At 43.1% G+C, this 12791-nt stretch overlaps 1 pseudogene; it reads left to right on the forward strand.

Annotated features, from left to right (window-relative positions):
* The first annotated feature begins 1788 nt into the window (after positions 1-1788).
* On the forward strand, positions 1789-11260 carry LOC148477661 (actin, muscle-like; annotated as a pseudogene).
* The last annotated feature ends 1531 nt before the right edge of the window (positions 11261-12791 follow it).

Raw genomic sequence — 12791 nt, forward strand, 5'->3', positions numbered from 1 at the left:
GGGATTTTGGACATCATTCAGACCCAGTCCCAAGCGCTGCGCGCTCGCAACCGGATCGATGTTTTGGTCCTGCGCACGCGCAGCGGCCACTCTGCGCGTGTGCAAGCCCCGGAGCGAGATAGAAACTCTCTGGCTCCGAAGCTCACTACAAAAGGGGCGACTGTCGATGTTGATCGACAGCTCGGCCCGTTTTGTAGGCGGGGTGTGGGTGTGGCTACACAAACTGAGGCGTTCCTGACAGAATGCTTGCCGTTGATCCATCCATGAGAGTCTGTTGCCATTTGTGATCAGTCGCCGTGAGTGCCGCCATTCAGCAGTATATATATATATATATATACATATATACATACATACATATAGATGCTCGTATATATATTCACATACGTACACGTAGACACTCATATGCGTATTCACATATATACAGACACAATGAAATGGTTCCCACACATTATAGTTAATAACCAGAGTTATTAAAGGTATTGTTATCTAATAATTATGATGTTATATGTACTTAAAACAGATCTAAGGTTCAGAATACAGTGGACATGTCATGTTTGGTATCATATCGTTTCTATCGGCAAAGAAATTGCATCATGCGTCCGCTAGTTATGAATGATAGGGAGTTATTGAATAGAATGTTTTTACTTGTAAGCAGTGTTGTAGCCAGTTTTAACCAGTTCTTCGGCGGGAAGCTACACAATGTGACTGTTGGAAGAATGAGCCATACCCCTGATGACACCCTATTGACACCCAATGACCAGAAGCAAGAACCAATAAGAACCTGTCAATTTGTCCCTTTGTTCACTCTGAAGCCTGTAAGGTATATAGGCAGTGTCCTGACCTACATACATCTTCTTGCGACCACAGGCTTCTGGATTGATGACTGTATACTCTATACTGGGACCAGTGCACACGCGTATGTATCAGGCTGTATTCATTGCTTTTTACTCTAATTGTTAAATCTTACATCGTGTTATCCCTTTTACATAAATAACTTTTTGTGCTTTGGAACCACACGATTGGACTGGAAAGCAATTCTTTCTTAAGCGACTTGCAGTCCTAAATAGCGATATATAGGAATCAATAGATGGGGGCTCAGCCTTGAGGGCACGCTATCGGAAATTACTCAAAGCGACCGGTTTTCGGTTCCTCAACAAAGGGTGGACACACGTCACATACAGGTAAGAACGCAATCTGTTTAAAAACTGTTTTGTACTCTGTGTTGTGAAACCGAATATCCATTTTTGGGAGATCTAAGGAGCGCTGATTAGAATCCAGGGACAAGAGAGAAAAGTCAGTTTCTTTTATTGTCACTTTTGCGCTGCAATAGGCAATTCGCAAATAGTGTATGCGTCTTCCCTGTATTACTGCCACATATTTAAACAATCGTTGTAATAGATAGTCTTGTATCACTTGTTAATACCTCTGAATGGGTATTGTCACGGGGGGGAAGCATTTTTTCTGGCCAGAAAACAAAGGTATATGAATGTGAACGTATGCTTGTGATGTGATAAGGGAAAAGAAAAACGGAAAAGGTTTTTCTTCACTGTTGGAACGAGACAGGAAAGACCCGGTAGGTGTCTGACGAGTAGGTATACACAGCAGGTATACTGGCAGCGAGAACAGGGATTTCTGTTTTCAACGAAAATGAAGGGGTTTTCAGCAGACACCCCCAATAGTAATCGCAAAGCTTATTGATAAGTTAGTATCTATAAGCAATGTGATTGGACCGCACAGTAGCGTACACACCGCATGGTTGCATATAAAAACTGTGATTGTTACTTGGTGATGTGTGAGAGTGAATCACTGGCAAGGTTAAATGTTATTGAAATACTTAAATGCTACCAGTTGAGAGGAACTCAAAGCAAGAAGCTGTCGGACGAAGCTTGTGAATTTGTCCGGTGAGCAGGGTATTAGCATAGGCTAAATTCTGTTTCCTCAATGTGTAAAACTGATAAAACGCGCTTAGCGGTCGGTTGTGCACAGTGGGAGGAAGTGAGTGGATGCAGCTTGTTTATTTCGTCCACCGGTCGAAATCTCTAGCGAAAGTACCAAAAGCGTTGTCCCAGATGGGTGCTAAGCAGTCGCTAGGGATGGTCGAGGAGATGCTGCTTATGGAAGGGCCGGCTGGTTCGGCAAGGTATATGAATGAATGTGAAATATGGCGCGTATGCTACAGCGTACTGCGACATATGGGTCAAGATGACCAAAGGATGTATGAAACCTTTTCCCAAAGTTGGCAGTTTCGATTCGGAGGTACTAAGTAATGTTAGAGATAACATGTTTAGTCAGAGTAGCATACTCACACCACTAGGCAGCGTGTACACGCCGCAAAGTAGCGTGTTCACGCCGCAAGATAGTGTACACACGTGGCACAGTAGTACCCGCAAAACAGCATACTCGTGCTGCAAAGCAGCACGCCGCCAGGTAGCATACCCACGCTGCAAGGTAGTGTTACCGCGCATAAAGAAGAGAGCTCATGCGCACGTCGGCCACCATATGCGGCCGCAGGTGAAAGTACAGCCAATACCAAAAATAAAAAAATCGTAACAAGTAACTTATACCTTGTTTTAAGTCACCTCAAGGAAAATGTTATTCTAGAAGATGATGAACCCACTGTAATTTCAGCCATTGCACTTGCTGTTAATATACTAGATGTTCCACAGAGACAGGAAAAGGCAGTGGCTGAAATTAGTGAGATTAAGTGTATCATGGCCATAAAGGGGCAATTGTTACTACTTTAGATATTTAGGTAATCATTCATAATTTTGGAATGTTAGCAGTAAAAGGTGATTCTGACCATAGTGGATGTTTTACATACATAATTTGAATGTACTGTATGTGTTAAGTGTACGCAGTCTTAGTCATTGTGCATTTTGATAAGATCAGGTGTCCTTCTTTACAGTAAATACTGAGATTGAGAACTGAAGTCAGAATAGTTACTATATACAGTCAGGTGCATACATATTGGTACATTGACAGAATTTTCATATTTTGGCCTCTATTCACCACCACAATAGCTTTGAAATGAAACAAACAAGATGTGCTTTAACTGCAGACTTTCAGATTTAATTTGAGGGTAATTACATCCAAATCAGGTGAACGGTGTAGGAATTACAACCGTTTCTATATGTGCCTCCCACTTTTTAAGGGACCAAAAGTAATGGGACTATCAACTCAAAAGCTATTTCATGGACAGGTGTGGGCTATTCCCTCGTTATTTCATTATCAATTAAGCAGGTAAAAGGTCTGGAGTTGATTCTAGGTGTGACATTTATGCACCTGACTATGTTAATAAGAACAGTTTTTTTTTCTTCTTTGATCTACTTGGAAGTCTAGACGACAGATCCATTCATTGTTTAATTCACACTGAACAGCAGGAATAAACCCTGCAGCAAATCTGCAGTGAAACTTATGCATTAAGGTATACATTGGCACATGTATAGTGCATGTTTTAAAGTACTGGATAATTCATAATTAATCACAGCAAACCCAAATATGAAAGCTCTCTGTGTATAGTTTATATGTGCTGCATATGAGAATTTTCTGTGTGGAGCTTGTATGTGCTCATCTGTGTAGAGTTTGTATGTACTGCTGAAAAAGATCCTTGAAATACAGCAGTTAAGGAATTCACTTCTGAGTAAGTTATAACATGTGGTGTGTTCTACTGTATTATCTGTGTATTAGATCGCATGTAAACCACATATAATATTGCAGTTATAACTGATTATGATTTGAAGTTTGCTGAATATGCATAATACATTGTTTAAGATGATTTGTTGTTGTGCTCTGATTCATTTATGTCATGTTAAATTATACTAAACTGTTGTTGCTTCATCTCTCACAAACAGGGCACAAGGTTGCAAAGGACAAATTATAGCCGTGTCAGTCTAAGGTTAAATACTTGGGACACTGTCTAACCCAGGGGCTAAGAAACTTGACAACGGACAGAATTCAGGCCATACAGACCATGACACTGCCGCAAAACCAGCAGCAAACCGTACCTTCTTGGGCATGTGTGGATAATGCAGGACATGGATCCCAGGTTTTTCTATTTTGGCATTACCATTGCAGGACTTAGTTTCATCCTCAAAACCCGACCGTGTCACACACACTGAGGAGACAGAGCAGGCTTTCCTTAACCTTAATGATCGTCTGACAAAAACACCTGCCTTGGGAATACCAGATTATGAAAAACCCTATTGTACGGAAGCTGATGGCTGCGCAGCAGGTGTCCTCACACAGAAACATGGTGACGCTACCAGACCTGTAGCATACTACAGTGCACAATTGGACACTGTGGTAAGATCACTCCCAACGTGTTTAAGAAGTGTAGCTGCAACTGCTCTTCTGGTAAATAAGAGCAAGGATGTAGTATTAGGGCATGATACAACTGTTTATACACAGCTTGCAGTATCTGCTTTGTTAAATTCTGCCCAAACCAGACATGTCTCTTCAGCAAGGTTCACAAAATGGGAACTAGCTCTAATGGCACCTGCAAATATTACCATTAAATGGTGCAATACGTTAAATCCAGTAACGTACTTACCATATGTGCCTTGAGATGCACAAAGGGTGGAGGAAGGTGAGTCTCTGGTTGAAGGTGAGTTTTGCAGGTATACTGACACACATGATTGTATGGAATATTTGAATCAGACCTTTACTGCAAGATCAGATATACGTGATACACCATTAGAAGATGTAGATTTGACATTTTACATGGATGGGAGTTGGCATAGACAGACAGACAGAGGAGAATTATGCACAGGTTATGCTGTTGTAAATGACGAGGATGCTGTAGAAGCTGAACCACTTGGTCCACCCCACTCAGCCCAAGTGGCTGAACTGGTGGCATTAAGGAGAGCACTGACTCTAGGTACGCCTTCGGGGTAGTACATGATTTTGGGGCTCTTTGGTGTCTTAGGAACCTTATGACAGTGGCAGGCACACCAGTAGCACATTCACATCACATAAAAGGACTTCTGACAGCAATCCAGCTACCAAAGGCAGTAGCTGTCATCAAATGCAAAGCCCACACATGCAAAGAAGACCCGGTGTCGATGGGCAAATGAACAGAGCAGATGGAGCTGCCAAATGGGCAGCAGGGTTACGCATAAATATACCAACTAACAAAGTGATGGTCTGCCAGACAATAGACACACAGAAATTAATTGAAATGCAAGCTTTGTGTTCCCTACAGGGAAAAGCGGTCTGGAGATCGAAGGGATGTGTTCAGGAGTCCTCCGGACTCTGGAGAGATGGACAAGGTAGGCTTGTTGCTCCCAAGGCATACTACCCAAGCTTGGCTGAGGCAGCACATGGTCTGACTCACCTAAGAAAAAAGAAGGCATGTGCAAGTTGGTCAGAGCATATTGGTGTGCACCAGGCTTTTCTTCTCAAGCTGGAAAGAGAGCAATGTCCTATCTGACTTGTTTGAGGAAAAATTTTGGGAAGACAATACCCACCAAGCCATCCCATATCCCTCCGACAGACGGGCCTTTTCTGGTAATACAAATTTACTTCATCCAATTACCACCTTGCAGGAATCTCAAGTATGTATTAGTTTGTACTGATGTATTTTCTAATTGGGTAGAGGCATATCCAGCTGCCACTAATAATGTTGTTTTTACTGCTAAAAAGATTGTTCAGGAGTTTGTATACAGATACGGTATCCCTATAATCATAGAAAGTGATAGGGGTACTCATTTCACTTGTGATGTTTTCCAGAACATGTGTAAGCTTATGGGAATCAATAGTAGACTTCACACCCCCTACTGACCGCAAGCCAGTGCGAAGGTGGAGAGAGTGAACGGTACTATTAAGAATAAACTGAGTGGGATCATGGCTGAAGCTGGATTGGGATGGCCAGAGGCCTTGCTGCTCATACTCCATAGCATCAGAGCCACTCCTAGATCTCCTCTTGATCTGTTCCCCTTTGAGATACTTTTTGAGAGGCGGCCTCATTTGATTATAGGTCCACAGGATGATTTTGAAGAGTAATAATGAGGTTACTGTGCAATATCTTATAAAAATGAGTAGACAGCTGAAACAACAGCAACAGAGACTGAAAATGTTGTTACCTGATATGCCAGAAACAAACTGTCATGATGTTGAACCTTTAGAATATGTTATGATTCGAAATTTATTGCGCTCACGTTGTTTGACAGACCGGTGGGAAGGTCCGTACCAGGTGTTGATGACAAGTATCACATGTTTGAAGGTAGCAAAAAGAGATGCCTGGGTCCATTCCACCCACTGCAGAGGGGTCAACCACCCAAAGGAGGTACAGGGTGAAGTCGAGACAGACAACGTGGACCTGTCGATTGCAAGCTTGTTCCAGGAGAACCAAAGACTGCAGTGAATCACCTGAGCCAGAGACGTGTGCAGATTACTATTCCAGCAATGGAGTGGCGATCTGTTTTGTGTCTTTTTCTTGTTCCAGGGTTCTTCTCATACTTATTTGTTTCAGGATTTCCTATTTCTGTGATGGAGGACAGATTACGGAGAGGAAGGCCGATAAGTGATGTCGATGGAGAGGAGTCGGAGGAGACAGCAACATACGGTCAAACTCAGTACAGGAGTTATTAAGAGATCTGTTAGTCATGAAACTCAGAGACAGTGTGAGGGGTTATTGTCTGAGGAATATTGCATCTGTTAGTACTGTGAATCCCTAGTTGATGAGAAATGCATCCAACGATGCCAGTCCAAGAGTAATCTGTATTTGGGCGGGCATCCTTTAGAGGATTACCATTCCTTAGTGGGTAAGGTCTTAAACCAGACTGAATGTTGGGTGTGCACTCACGTGCCTCAGGTACAACATAATGTAGGATTAGTACCATTCCCATTAAATTTCTCTGAGGTCCTTGAATTACAGGGAGGGAGGTCTATAGATGGGAAGTATAACATAACCAGGTCCCCTAGTTTAAAGCTCCACCAATACTCCATAGATGGGTCTTTGCTGTGTCTAACCATTTCATACATAGTAAGATTGGAGAATTGGGAAGCAGATTTATTGGATCAGCCATACCCCTGATGACACCGTATGAACTGACCAATGACCAGATTGACCAGAAGCAAGAACCAATGAGAACCTGTCAATATGTCCCTTTGTTCACTCTAAAACCTGTAAGGTATATAGGCAGTGTCCTGACCTCAGTGTACACACATCTTCTTTCGACCACAGACTTCTGGATTGATGACTGTATACTGGGACCAGTGCGCACGCGTATGTATCGGGCTGTACTATTTTCATTGCTTTTTACTCTAATTGTTAAATCTTACATCGTGTTATCCCTTTTACATAAATAACTTTTTGTGCTTTGGAACCACACGATTGGACTGGAAAGCAATTCTTTCTCAAGCGACTTGCAGCACTAAATAGTGATATATAGGAATCAATACTATGGAGCCCCCAAAGAGCTAGTTAAGCCCGATACCGCAGGTAGGTGCACAGCATAGCCTTGAGCAGCCATTATTCATACAGCCAGACTGCCCCACATGCGTTTGGGAACTTTTAAAGGCATCACAATCAATTTCCAGCCAAAAGAATGGTGTTTAGAAGCTCAAATCGACTGTCTCTCAATATTCTATTCTTTTGGGGATTTGAAGTTCGATTTACAGTTATTTGCAAATCAAATGATAGTAAATGAAGAGATCCTATATAAACATTGATGTTTTTTCTATATTTGATTTTGAAATTCTGTTTTCTGCCGGACAATGCTCCTTCCCTCCGGAGGCATGGTGCGGGCGGCCGCAGCTCCCTACGGGCGCGCACGCCAGCCTGTAACTAATTTAAAGGGCCAGAAACACTTCAGTGACGTCATAGGAGGCGTCTCATTCAAGCCCTGCTTATAAAAGGAAGTCCCTGGGAGCACTCCTGTGCCAGAGTATAGGCTCCATTACAATACTCCAGCGTTACAGTGTATACTTAGTTACTTGTTCCTGACCATGGCTTTCTTTGTGACTCCGATTTTGTCTGACCCCTGGTACTGCGTTTGGTAATCTGGTTCTGATCTTGGCTATCCTCCGTGACCTGCATATGTCTGCTCCCTGGTACCGTCTTGTCTGTTTGGTTCTGACACGGCCTGTCAACTACGCTAAAAGTCTTCCTCCACCCTATCCAGAGTTCACCAGCACCTGTATAGGGAAACCTATTCTGAGGTCCGCGACATGTGTGTCGGACGCAGCCAAGTCCATACCTTCTTGCGAGGGTCCCTGGTGAACATCGCCAGCGCATTAGACTCCGTGCCTCAGAAATAGGTCACACCAATCCCCAAATACGGGTTGCATCCATTATCTACCCGAGAGTTGTGACAAATTGCTTGTGTGACCATCTGAAGGAAGCCGATTGTATTGCTCTTGGCTTTAATCATGAGCAATTAATACACCTGAAGGAGAGATACTGCTATGTATCGTAAGATTTTGACAATGATATGGCAATGCGGCATCAACCATACACCATTAAACTACCAGATGGTAGCGAGATTGCATTAGGAAAGGAAAAGTTCCAATGATTCGAGCCATTATTTAACCTACACATTTTAAATATTGATTTTCCATGCCTCATAAGATGGCAGTACATAGCATCCAGAAGGTGCTGTTCCAATATATAAATGCAGTTATCCAAAATATATTCTTGTTGGAGGTTCTTCAAATTGTGAGAGATTTCTGGTACATATTAGGGAAGAAATAATCAAGCTGTCCCTTACATTATGACCCTAAAGGGGCGATTCAGACTCGCTCGCTAGGAAGCGATCGCTCGTAGCTGGCCGAGCCACTGCGAAAGATCGGGAAGCGCTCACTCGCCCAGCATAGACAGCCCAGTTGAATGAGTGACAGGAGAGGCCGTTTGTGGGTGGTAACGGGCAGGCCACTAGAACAGGGGAGTGGAGGTATGGAGGCAGGCGTGCCTGAGTGTTTCAACGTCATTTCAGAGGCGTGCATAATTAACAGGCAGCATCATAGTATACATCACCTGGTTGAATTTCACACTGGTTGATTTGCAAGTGATCGCAGTGCTTGCGGCAAGGTATAGTTAACCTCAAGCGCTGCAAGCACATCCGATGGTGCTCGATGTACCGATGTGTTCATGCACTTCCAGGAGATGACGTGCGCAAGTGGGTATCTTATAAATGGCTGGTGGGCGTCTGCATACACAAAGTGATCACACGCCAAGACATAGTGGGCGTGCTAATGCCTTGCCGTACAATCGCCTGCCTTGCTGCGCGTGTGCTGGATTTGCATACACTGGGAGCGAGCAAATGCATCTAGCGAGCGAGTCTGAATGAGCTCCTAAGTTCATAGCATTTCCTGGAAGAAAAATTATGGCATGGAATGGAGCAACTATCATAACTTCCCTTGAAATTTCAAGGAATATTGTTATTACCAAGGATGAGTACAATGAACATGGGGCAGCCTATGGGTCTCATTCAGACCCACTCGTGAGCGCTGTACGCTTGCAAGCGGGTCGATGTTACCCAAATGCGCATGCGCACGACGGAGGCTGCTCCGTCGTGCGCATGCGCTTGACCCGGCGAGCGACGGGGAAGCCGTCGCTCGGGGTCTCGCACCAAAGGGGGCGTGCTGTCGATGGTGATTGATCCCATGGGAACGCATACCGCCTGGGTCCGGCCCCACTGACATCACTAGTGATGTCAGTGGGAGTGTTTTTGGCTCTGATAGAGCCAAAAGCACTCCGGGCTTGCGGAAGACGAGACCCTACCACAAGGGTCTCATCGCAAACCCGATGGTCGCGATGGTCTTGACCATCGCGACCATCTTTTTGGCCGCTCGCATAAGCTGTGGGTGGTCACCCACAACTATGCGAGCGGCCAAGAGGCCGCTCCAATTTTAGGTAGGCCGGCCCTGATTCAGAGCGAGCGCTCTTGTCAGAGCGTCCGGCTCTGAATCAGGCCCTATGTCCATGAAAAACTATCTTACTAAGCAGCAGAACTTGTTTTGTCAGACATCAATAAATAAGCTCACTTTTAGTTTCTGGTTGATTTGTTCTCCCTTACGTGGCAACAAAAAGCACACGGATAATGTCATGTGATCACCAGTTGCCAACCACTGATGAATAGACATTGTTGGCTATATGCATCTGTCAATACTCTTTGGGGTATATTTTACTAAATAATGGCTTTGACCACTGGATTTAAATGGGCAATAACAATAAATGTATAACAAGCCTTGTCTTCCATTTATTGTTACCACCCTTTTGGTTTGTCAGTCCACAGCACTTTCTTCCAAAATGTTTCTCACTTATCTTAGTATTTTGTCATGCACACTTCAGACATTGGGGTATATTTACTAAGCGGCATATTGTTAATAGAATCAAAATGTGTGTCCGCCACTATAAATTTATCCAACTGGAGGCATGCCACACCAGGTTTCTTTTTCCTTTTTAAGCGTGGAATAAAAATCGGCATCCAACCTCCGAAATATCCAAAAAATTAAAATATTACAATATAGTGTAAACCTATTTAAAATAACGTGACTTGCAAAAGTGTCAAATAACAATAAATCTCCATCAAGTCCTGAAAACAACATTGAAATAAAAAAACTCCATGCAGTGTCAGAACACAATTTACACACATGATCCAACCACTACAATGAATAAATGGTGCATCCAAAAAGTGAATATGCAAATAAAGTCCCTGCGCTGAAAGCAAATGAAACAGAAAATATTGGTGCAGGCACCTATGAACAACAAATTAAGTGAAATAATATCAATGTTATTAAGAAGCGTAGAGTTCATAGATTGGGCAGCAGTCCTGTGTGACATCACTTGTACAAAAAAATCTGAAAAACAAAAAGATGAGCCTTAATATCTAAATCTACCTCTGCATGCTCAAATAATGAAAAGGTCATATGAAGCCTCATACCTGAAATAGAAATAAATGGCCTTATCTGAAATAGATGATGTCCTTTCACCATGTAAAACCACATTTTTTCTGCAGATGCCTCCGGATATCCGGAAACGGACTTTAGTCACCTGTAGCCTACTTTAATATACTATCAGCACCACATTTTATGCATAATGTCATCTATTTTTGTTAAATGAGAGCCCAATTTAAGGAGCTCAGAGGAACAGCCCAACAAAACCATTACCTTTGATAAAGTCCTGTCCAAGATGAAATGCGCAAGGGAGCTGCATCCACTTTGGATCCGGGAGTTCCAGCTGCTAATGCATTCGGTTTACCTAATCGTGGCAGGAAGAGGAACCACTTGTTATACCATCAGACCTGGCTCCAAGGGGTAAATTTACTAAAGTGAGAGTTTTTAGAAGTGAGTTTTAAAAGTGATGTTGCCCATACAAACCAATCAGATTCTAGCTATTGTCTTCTAGCAGGTGCTAGTTAAATGTTAAGTAGAATCTGATTGGTTGCTAGGGGCAACATCACTTTTAAAACTCACTTCAGAAAACTCTCACTTTAGTAAATCTACCCCCAAGTCTCTTTGTGTGAAATATGCAACACTGGAAGCTGTTTTTTTTATTGTGAGTTGTACAGCCATGGCCAAAAGTTTTGAGAAGTATCGGTTTTCACAAGGTTTGCTGCTTCAATGTTTTAGACCTTTTTGTCAGATGTTACTATGGTATACTGAAGTTAAATTACAAGCATTTCATAAGTGTCAAAGGCTTTTATTGACAATTACATTGTTTATGCAAATAGTCAATATTTGCAGTGTTGACCCTTCTTTTTCAAGACCTCTGCAATTCGCCCTGGCATGCTATCAATCAACTTCTGGGCCACATACTGACTGATGTCCACCCATTCTCAGCTAATCAACGCTTGGAGTGTCAGAATTTGTGGGTTTTTGTTTGTCCACCCGCCTCTTGATTGACCACAAGTTCTCAATGGGATTAAGGTCTGGGTAGTTTCATGGCCATGGACCCAAAAAGTCGATGTTTTGTTCCCAGATCCACTTAGTTATCACTTTTGCCTTATGGCAAGATGCTCCATGCTGGAAAAGGCATTGTTCCTCACCAAACTGTTCTTGGATGTTTGGGAGAAGTTGCTCTTGGAGGATGTCTTGGTACCATTCTTTATTCATGGCTGTGTTCACAACTCCACACATGAATGTGTTGACAAATCAGTTTCAAAACAGCGTTAGGCGTGCACCTTGAGACCTTTCGGGCGTAATTTGTTTATTTTCAGGGATCAGACTTTATCTGGCTGTTAGCATCCCTCCCAACTTCTTACCGCGGGAAGAGGTACCTTTGTACATGGCACAGCTACGCACCTAAAATTAGGGGATGTGGACTCATGGTTAGGGTGCATGGCTTTTCGGGGAATGCCTCACCTGCGAGTCACAGCAGGTGACCTCACTTCTGTGTAAAATACACGTATAACGTTCATCCTTTGCCAACAAATCGATGAATCTGAGGGTGTATTAAAATTAATGAGCTGTAGTGTATGCTAATGCAAAATAGTACATTTCACCTAATCTTCATGGGGCTAATGCCGTGAGTACTATGCCAGTTAGTGTAGCTCATCTTGCGTGAAGTTGCTCTGAAAAGGCCTAAAAAATGACCGCATGCATACAGATCCTAAAGCCGCGTATCCACTACCAGATTAAACAGCATGATTGAACGATAACGACATTGTTCAATCGTTTGTTAACCGGGCACAAATCGGGCAGGTTAATGTTGAAAAGGACCCGTGATGCGCGCTCCCGCTGGTCGTTTTTGAGATCTATCATCGCCCGAACATGCTGGTCAATCTGCCGATAAGGACAGATTGGCCATGTTCGGGGATGAGGAAGGGTGCCTGCACTGAAGGACTGATGGT

This window comes from Taudactylus pleione, unplaced genomic scaffold (genome assembly GCF_031769625.1).
Source record: "Taudactylus pleione unplaced genomic scaffold, aTauple2 ptg000703l, whole genome shotgun sequence".
In the NCBI taxonomy this organism is placed as follows: Eukaryota; Metazoa; Chordata; class Amphibia; order Anura; family Myobatrachidae; genus Taudactylus; species Taudactylus pleione.